Below are 8,337 nucleotides of genomic sequence, written 5' to 3'. Positions count from 1 at the left end.
GGACGGAGTGTTGTGACGTTGGCACACGCGATCCGGTTGGCGGCCATGGCGGGGCCGTGGATGACCAATGAGCCTGACATGGACACCCAGGAAGTGGTGTCGGTGAGGAACAGCTTCCCGCTGACTGTGCCCGGCCGATTGCCCAGGTTGAGGGTGCCGTGCTTTCTGGAGTAGTCGCCCATCTCGCAGGCAAAGGGGCTCGTGGGGCCGCAGTGGAGGGCGTAGCTCGGGTCGGTCGTGGAGACGTCGTACGGGTTCCAGTGTCCCCCCGTGCTCTCGCACCGCCCCTCATCCGTGTCGCGAGCCGTGCTGATTGGGTAAGTGTGGATGTGCCAGTTGTGATTGGCCGTGGGGGTGGCGGAGGGACGCCCGTACGCGAGGTCCATGAACAGCGTCACGTCGGAGAGAGGGTTGCCCCTCAGCTGAGTCAGCTGGACGGTGCCCACCACGGGGCTCCGGAACGTCGCCGTGGCGACGACCACATCCCCGGGGTACCCGATGCTCCCGCAGACGAACCTCGCACCGCTCGGCTCGTGGATGACCACCGAGCGGCCCACGATGCTGTTCCGTCCAAACAGGGGCAGGTTGAAGTCGTAAAAGATCGCGTTGATCTCGCCGCGTTCCTCCAGCGAGCCGTGCCTGGAGCTGAGGTCGCCGACCTCGTAGCGGTCGTGGGTCGAGCCGGGCACCTTGGGGTAGCCGGGGTCCGTGGTGTTCACCGCGAACGGGTTCCAATGGCCTCCGACGTTGTCGTTGGAGCACATGCTCTGCGGCGGCGACTGGGTTTGAGGAAGCGGGAACTGGTGCACGTGGTAAGGACCCACGCGACTCTGCAGGCCCGACAGGTTCGCTCTCACCTCCGTCACGTCGAAGGGGGAAGCCTGGCGGAAGCTGAAATAACCTATGACCCCTCTCATGTCCACTAAGACGTTCACTTCCTTCTTTTCCACCGTCAGGATCTCAGCGCATCGGTAGGCGGAGCCGAGTTTGAGGATGAGGAAATTGGGACTGAAGAAGGAGGTGAGGTCCAAACGGGACTTGACGGGTTCTAGAGGGGTTCCGACACTCAGTTCTCCGAGGGTACTTAAGGCAAAGACGTCCAGGTTTCCAAACAGATCATCGCAGCTGGAGGCACGATTCTGGTATGTGAACGCACTAACGTTGGTCTTTGTTGCGTCGACCCGACCAATGGTGGCCAAGTCTGAAAGGACCCTGGTTTGGGACTCGCTTGGCACCACGTTTTGCCTGATGTAAACGTTACCGGCGACGGAACCGTAGAACCGAGCTTGCCTCGTCACGATGGTCTGTGCTCGCCGTATGACCGTGCAGGCTTTGGCGCCGTCACACGTCTCCAGGGTCAACGAGAGGTCATCCAGGATGGTGTCCCGCTCAAAGAGGGGCGACACGTTAACGGTGACGTTGGGCGTGGTGCTCGAAGCGAATGCGAATACCCTCGGCCCCACATGCCGCTCCTGACAAGGCTGGACAAAATGGCCGAACATGACCGGGAACGAACTGAGGGTGACGTTTATCGAGCCGCACGTTCCGGCGCCGATGACGTTAACGGTGGCCGTCCGAGCTTCGGAGTCAAACCGAACCCAGCCTCTGACCCCGCCCATGTTGAGATCGGCATTGAACAGCATGCAGGAAGCAGAACCTTAAAGAGACAACAAACGACAGAAATGGGTTGGGGAATAAACGCTGTTGTGGAGCACCTTGTTACATCTGTTATCCAATATCTAATTAAGTCTCTTCATTTGAATCTGAAGTGCTTAATCTGTTTACAGAGGAAACACTTTATTAATTTTCTCTTGAGGCCTTGGTATGTAAAATGATATAGCAGAATGTTGCCCTGCCATAATATGTAACCCAGTATGCATCCTTATGCTTGTTTCTGTTGCAACACATTCAAAAGGTGGTAATAGTTCAGTCATAGTTCAGTCAGAGGCACAATCTAAATGGGAGAAACGTGATACACACCAGACAGATTATAATCGAACACACAACTGACCTGTATCCCAACAGTTTTTGGACACATCTGATCTTTTTTTTGTTAAACCCAATAACCAACTGCCAACTGGATTTGAATACTAATTATTATTTCCCCCCCAAACATGAAAATATAGGTGCACATGTCTAAATACTAATACACCTGTAGTTAGTGTAACCTTGGAACTGCACCCTCACAAGCGGGTACGAGACACCCTTCATCATGACTCATGAAGCTGTGGTCAACAGACACACCAACTGAAAACCAGTCCTCTCATGTTCCATCCTGGATAAAATAACACAGGAGGCTAGAATAGCTCTACTCAACCATGTGCATGCTGGCTCCAAATACGCTAGGCTTTGCCAGTGCGTTGTTTCTATGGATAGATCCTATTACTTGATTGCTGCTACCGACCAGGACATAACACAGTCTCTCAACACTCATAATTGTACCAATTAACAAGGCAGGGACCAGTACACCCTCGCATCAGATGACAGTTGAAGCTCACAATTCCAGGTATTGGAAAAACTCTGTTCCGAACGGTATTGCACGTTTGATTCAGGTCACACAATGTGTGTATTCGAGACAAGGTTGTGGCGTACCGACCGCATGTGTGGAGGAAATGAGTGTTCTGAGAATTTGGGGTTGGGGGGGAAACTCCTCTGACTGTCCTCATTTATTGGTACTAATTAATTTCCATAAAGCCCATCTGGTACAAGCAAGAGCAGGAAACAGGTGCCGTCTTGCTTAATATGACAAAGTGCTTTTGCATGCCAGGGAAATTCTTTAAGACATATAGAAAATAATTTTTACATTGGTTTTTCTGTGTCAATGTGATATGTGCAAGGCTGTTCTGTTCAGGCTGTACAGATCTGCTTCATTCTACACATTAAGGCACTCACACAGAATTAAAAGAGGTTTAGCAATTTAAGTGAAACTGTTTTTGCATAAAAACCACAGTGAAGACCTATTTGTCACGATTCATCTCAGTTGTGAAACTTCTATGTGGATTCAATTCACACAAATAGATTTAAAAGATTAAAATAATGCTGAACACATCAATGACCACAGATAATGGACTGTAAATCCTGCCTCCCTCCCTCCCTCACACACCCTCCTAACCACAAGTTACACACACAAAAGCTCCACAAAGATAATGAGTACTCACCCAGCAGCACAAACAGTAGAAGAAGAGACATTGCAATGGTGATGGATGCTCACAGCAAAAGCAGGTGCACAACAAAAATCAGTAAGCTGTGTGGACTGAGTTAATAATCTACCAACACTTCAGGAAAACTAACAAAACTACCAACACCAATGCTTGCAGATCCACCCACCCCCCAAAAATGTGTGTGTTCAAAGTGCATCTGAGGGACTGATCCTCTGAAAGTGTGTGTGTGTGAGAGAGAGAGCATGTGTAAGTGTGTGTGTGTGTGTGAGAGAGAGAGCATGTGTAGTGTGTGTGTGAGTGTCTGAGGTGTGCAGCACTCTGTTTCAGTCCAAACCTCAAGACAGGGTGTTCCGAACTCTGATTGGTCAGTCTTGATCCCGGCTGTTCCAAGCTCTGATTGGTCCAGCCCCCAAGGAGGCGGGAGGGACCCTGCCTCACACCTCATTGGTCAAATGAAGGTTGTCAGTTACTCTTATCCCTATAGGAGTAAAAAAAAAAAACAGATGTAGAAATTGCTGCAGTGTAATAGACTGTTGTCAGTTATCAAAGTGCTCGCTATAGGATCATGCACTGTTAAAAAAGAACAGCCATGAGTTGCCATGACGACATCATTTTCTTCGACTTTATCCTCTTTTCCTCCCTGAGGATTCACTCCCTCCCTCCTTCTTTGTCGTCGTCATGTGCCCTTCTGACGAATTGAGGAATAAAATAGAATAGGGGAAAAAATAGACAAATATTCCCTCCAGTTAAAAATAGAAGGCCAAACGAGGATCGTAGTGTGTTATTTTGGGGTAGGTCAAGCTCCGGGGTCCATTCACATGCGGTGGAGGGCCCTCCATCAGACCCTTCAGTTGGACTATTCTGGACGCTGATTGTAGGGTGGGTTATTACAGGACAATGTCACAAGGTCTGTGACACAGATAGTGGTCTGCTGCTTGACTGTCCACCCTTGAAGGGCACACAGACACACACACACACACACACATTGGTCTCTGGAAAAAGAGACCAATGTGTGTGACTGAGGGGTCACAATGACTGAGGGGTCACAATGACCCGAAGATAACACAAGGGTTAAAATAGGATAGAAATAATTATTCTCCGAAGAACTGATTGGTTTGTTTACTGTCTTACTGATGTCCAACTCTTACTTTCTCTTTTGTGTCAAGCTTGTGATGTTACCTGTACAACAGGTTTTTTTTCTTTAGTTGAGGCTGTTACCATGGTAGCTTATTTCTGTATGCAATCGAAAACCCTACTTTGGAATTACTTGGCAGACTTGGCAGTTGTGATACAAAGTAGATCTGAACTTTCAGGGAATGCACTTGATCGATTAAATCACATCATTTCAACAAACGTCCTCCAGGACAATCCATGTCAGAGAGTCACTTTTCTGGCTGTGAGGCCCAGGCTTCTATAGGCCCCATGCTGTGGGTAGAGTCCCCTGACAGACACTGCAGACCAGACACCACACAAAATACCGACATCAAACATTCCTCTCTCTGTAGTTCACCCAAACACGTCTTTTTCTGTCACGCAATCTCTGCATGTCTTTCTTTCTCTTTTGTACAAAACTATGCAGACATACAAATTTGGCAGACGCTCTTATCCAGAGCGACTTACAGTAAGTACAGGGAAATTCTCCCCAAGGCAAGTAGGGTGAAGTGCCTTGCCCAAGGACACGTCATTTTGCACAGCCGGGAATCGAACCAGCGACCTTCTGATTAATAGCCAGACTCCCTAACCGAGACGCATTACACACACTCTGCCTTCAATCAAAAGAAAAATGACTAACATGGCAACATATTAGACAATAAAGCTTTTTGAATCTTGAAACATATTTTTTTTCTGTCATGGATTGTGGGACAGTTCTGTAAAATAGGATAGAAATAGTTCTTCTCAGAAAAGCTTGTGCTTTAATTTTACTCTGAGCTTTTCCATACATCTCAGTGGTGTAGTATGTGTCTGCTTTTTAATTCTAAACAGTTCTGAGGCCTGTTGGAGGTCTAGATCTTTATTGAAGGTGTGAATGTACATGCAGACTTCTGCTTTGTCTCAGAGCTCTGTTTGGCAGTGTCGGCTGTTTTCCGTTTTAGCTGATCAAGGGCAACCCATGGTGCTGCATGTGGTTGCCCTTGTTCAGGCAATTTCTTCACATTTGACTCGAGTGACATAAAACAAGGACGGGATGACATCAGACGGTCAAAGCAGACGAGGAACGTGTGTGGAACCCCATAGATAAGGACACAGATAACGAGCGGAGGAAGTTATTGCCCCACCGTCCAGGTGGCACTTTGTGACAGATAAGGAACTGGAACTGAGAAGAAACCCTGTTTTGACCTTTTGCAAATAGACTGAGCATAGACGTAATTTTTTTAATAGTATTTTACACTTGTCTTGTAATGTGTTGGAGAAAAGACACTATCCTCAAAGACTCCTCTGACTGTCCTCATTTATTAGTACTAATTAATTTCCATAAAGCCCATCTGGTACAAGCAAGAGCAGGAAACAGGTGCCGTCTTGCTTAAGGAACTAACATACTTAACTAGACCTACTCTTCTGTGTGAACTGGTTGAAATACGTGTCTCGCGGTGAATGCCTGAGACTTGGGAGCCCTGCAAAGTATATGTACGCAGCAGGCACTGCTACTTTGACACGAGGAACTGGAACTTTGTCCCTTTTGCTCATACATCCGTCAGCGTTCGTCTCGTCAAAGGTGCAAACCTTTTTACGTTGGTGATGATTATGATGATTGGTCACCTGCGTCCATAAGCAGGGACACCGCTATGAATTTTTAGCCCATAAAGAGCAATCTCCCCCAATCTTTTTTGTTGTTGCCAAAAGTTAAAAAAAATAATTAAAAGAAATGTACAGTAAAACAACTTTCTTAATTTGAATATTAGTTGTTCGTATCAAGTTTGCAATGAGCACCACGGAGAGCGTACAAGAATTTCGAATAGTCAAGCTTTTACCCAGCCACAAGTCTATTACAGTAAGTCGCCCCCTTGCCAGCCCCCCTGGTTCAGAATACGTTCCGACCCGCGGCCATGCGCCCACTCTCTGCAGACAGCCTGTACAGGTCAAAAAGAAACATGCAACCGTGTGAACCTGGCGATAAGGATTGCATTGAAAGAAACGTTTTATCTTTTGAAATGTACGAATCGAAACGCACTGCATGAATGATCACTAGGTGGTGCTAGTGTTTAACAGACCGATAAGGGTTGCTGAAAGCGGAGTCAACTGCCTGTCGTAGCCTATGTTTATTTGGGTAGACATTTGTTTTGAAAACATAATAGCGGCGGAGTTTCATGTTTGCGTTAGTTGTTATATAGTAGGTACACTTCCATGTGACGCAGATAAGTTAACACCATAATGATGTTTGAGTGTATTTTAAGTAGGCTATTGCGTTTCTACTCTTTCTGTCTATACATTAAATCAATAATTGTAAGCCTATGTACATTTAGCCTACTTCATTCATTTTCTTGAGAGTTATTCCAGTGGAATCTACAGTAGGCTACATGAAAGCAACAGTTTACATGTGTCTCAGTGTGGGACTTGGCAAATATGGCTCCCCATCATGCAGAATTGCGAAAAATAAGCGATAACTTCCTGCCAAATAGGGTTCCAAGTGCTGAAGGCTGCACAATTCTCAAATCTGTAAAGTACACGATAGGCCTTGAGCGTTCGCCAAACGAGCTTAAGCCCATCATGGTCGTTCTCTATCTGTAAACGAAGGCACGGTTGGGGGCAGAACAAGATCGGCGCCTCAAAGAAGATCACACAGAATTTGAATCGTCACAGACTGATCCGGGCCACTCTGGGACAGTGCAGATAACCAGTGAATGAAAGTATCAGATTGTCCTCCCCAGTCTTCTTCAGTCCTGCATAATTTCTACCAGGTAGGCTACAATATCACGTGTCAAACCGCATTTGTTCAATGTTTTTATACATTCAAGTTGTCGTCAGCTTGAGTGTGTTAGTATGTTATCAAATCTTTGTATTGCTCGCGCGCGGCATGTGGCTTATCCAAGTCACAGCCATCCCATTCCATATAAACCCAATGTGTGGCGAGACCGAGTTATAATTATTTACGAAAACACGGTATTATCGTGATCACGAGTAGAATCACCCTATGCATCGTTTGTTCATCTGAAAAGGAATGTGCCGCTCTGAATATGATAAGCGTGAATATAGCGTGGTGATGGCAACGGGCTGTCATTATGGTAAACCGCACTTTCACTGTGGAACGATACGATGTGCGTACGCCTCGTACTTCTTTAAAGCCTACCGTATTTCATGCACGAATTCACAAGTAGCATTTACCTTTAACAACAGAATATTAAATCCCGCGTTCAGCAAGAACGGACTCAAGTGAATGTTAAGTGAAAAAGAGGGCAAGTTCGCTGTGTAGTCAGGCACACGATGGTGCTGGACAGGGCGGTGATCAATGACTCAATCTCCTGCAGACTTCGGATGCAGGGCCTTCATTTGTCGGCCTAATCACTTAAGTGTTTAAATCCCGTTAATCGTTTGTAATTACGAAAATGGGGGGGGGGGGGGGGGGCTCAATGCAACCCCAGAGCCCATTCATAAGTATAGTTTGAAGTTGGTTCAACGGCTTCTCGTACGTGATTGAGGTGTTGCTTATGGAAAGATAACAGCTCAGTGTCTTCTCCGTTTATCTCTCGGGGTTATCAGAGCGGGAAGCCAGACTAGATATTAGCTCTTTGATGAGTGGGTTGAAGTTGTCCAGTCACTGCTTGTTATCACACAGCGGCTATATGGTTGCTTATTACTGTGTAGGCCTGCAGAACTAGTGAATAAGCTTTTGATGAGAAGGACCCTGAGACTCCTCCACACGCTCTCTGGAAATGGGTTTGAGCACAGGGCTGTTGGTTTTAACCTGCTGGGCTAAGAGACACTGTTGTACTGGACCAGAGAGAGAGAGAGAGAGTGAGAGAGGGAGAGAGAGGGGGAGAGAGAAAGAGGGAGAGAGAGAGGGCTTATGGTCTGAGAGCTCTCTCCCTTTTAACTCTCCCTTTCCTTTACTTAACAGTCTTACTAGATCAAAGCTCAAACCTTTAGACCCCCCTGCAACGCCTGCCCGCCCTCCCTCCCTCCCTCCCTTCCTCCCGCCCGCCCTCCCTCCCTCCCCTCCTCCCCTCCTCCCCTCCCTCCA

This window comes from Osmerus mordax, chromosome 21 (assembly GCF_038355195.1).
Source record: "Osmerus mordax isolate fOsmMor3 chromosome 21, fOsmMor3.pri, whole genome shotgun sequence".
In the NCBI taxonomy this organism is placed as follows: domain Eukaryota; kingdom Metazoa; phylum Chordata; class Actinopteri; order Osmeriformes; family Osmeridae; genus Osmerus; species Osmerus mordax.
This window is presented reverse-complemented; position numbering follows the sequence as displayed.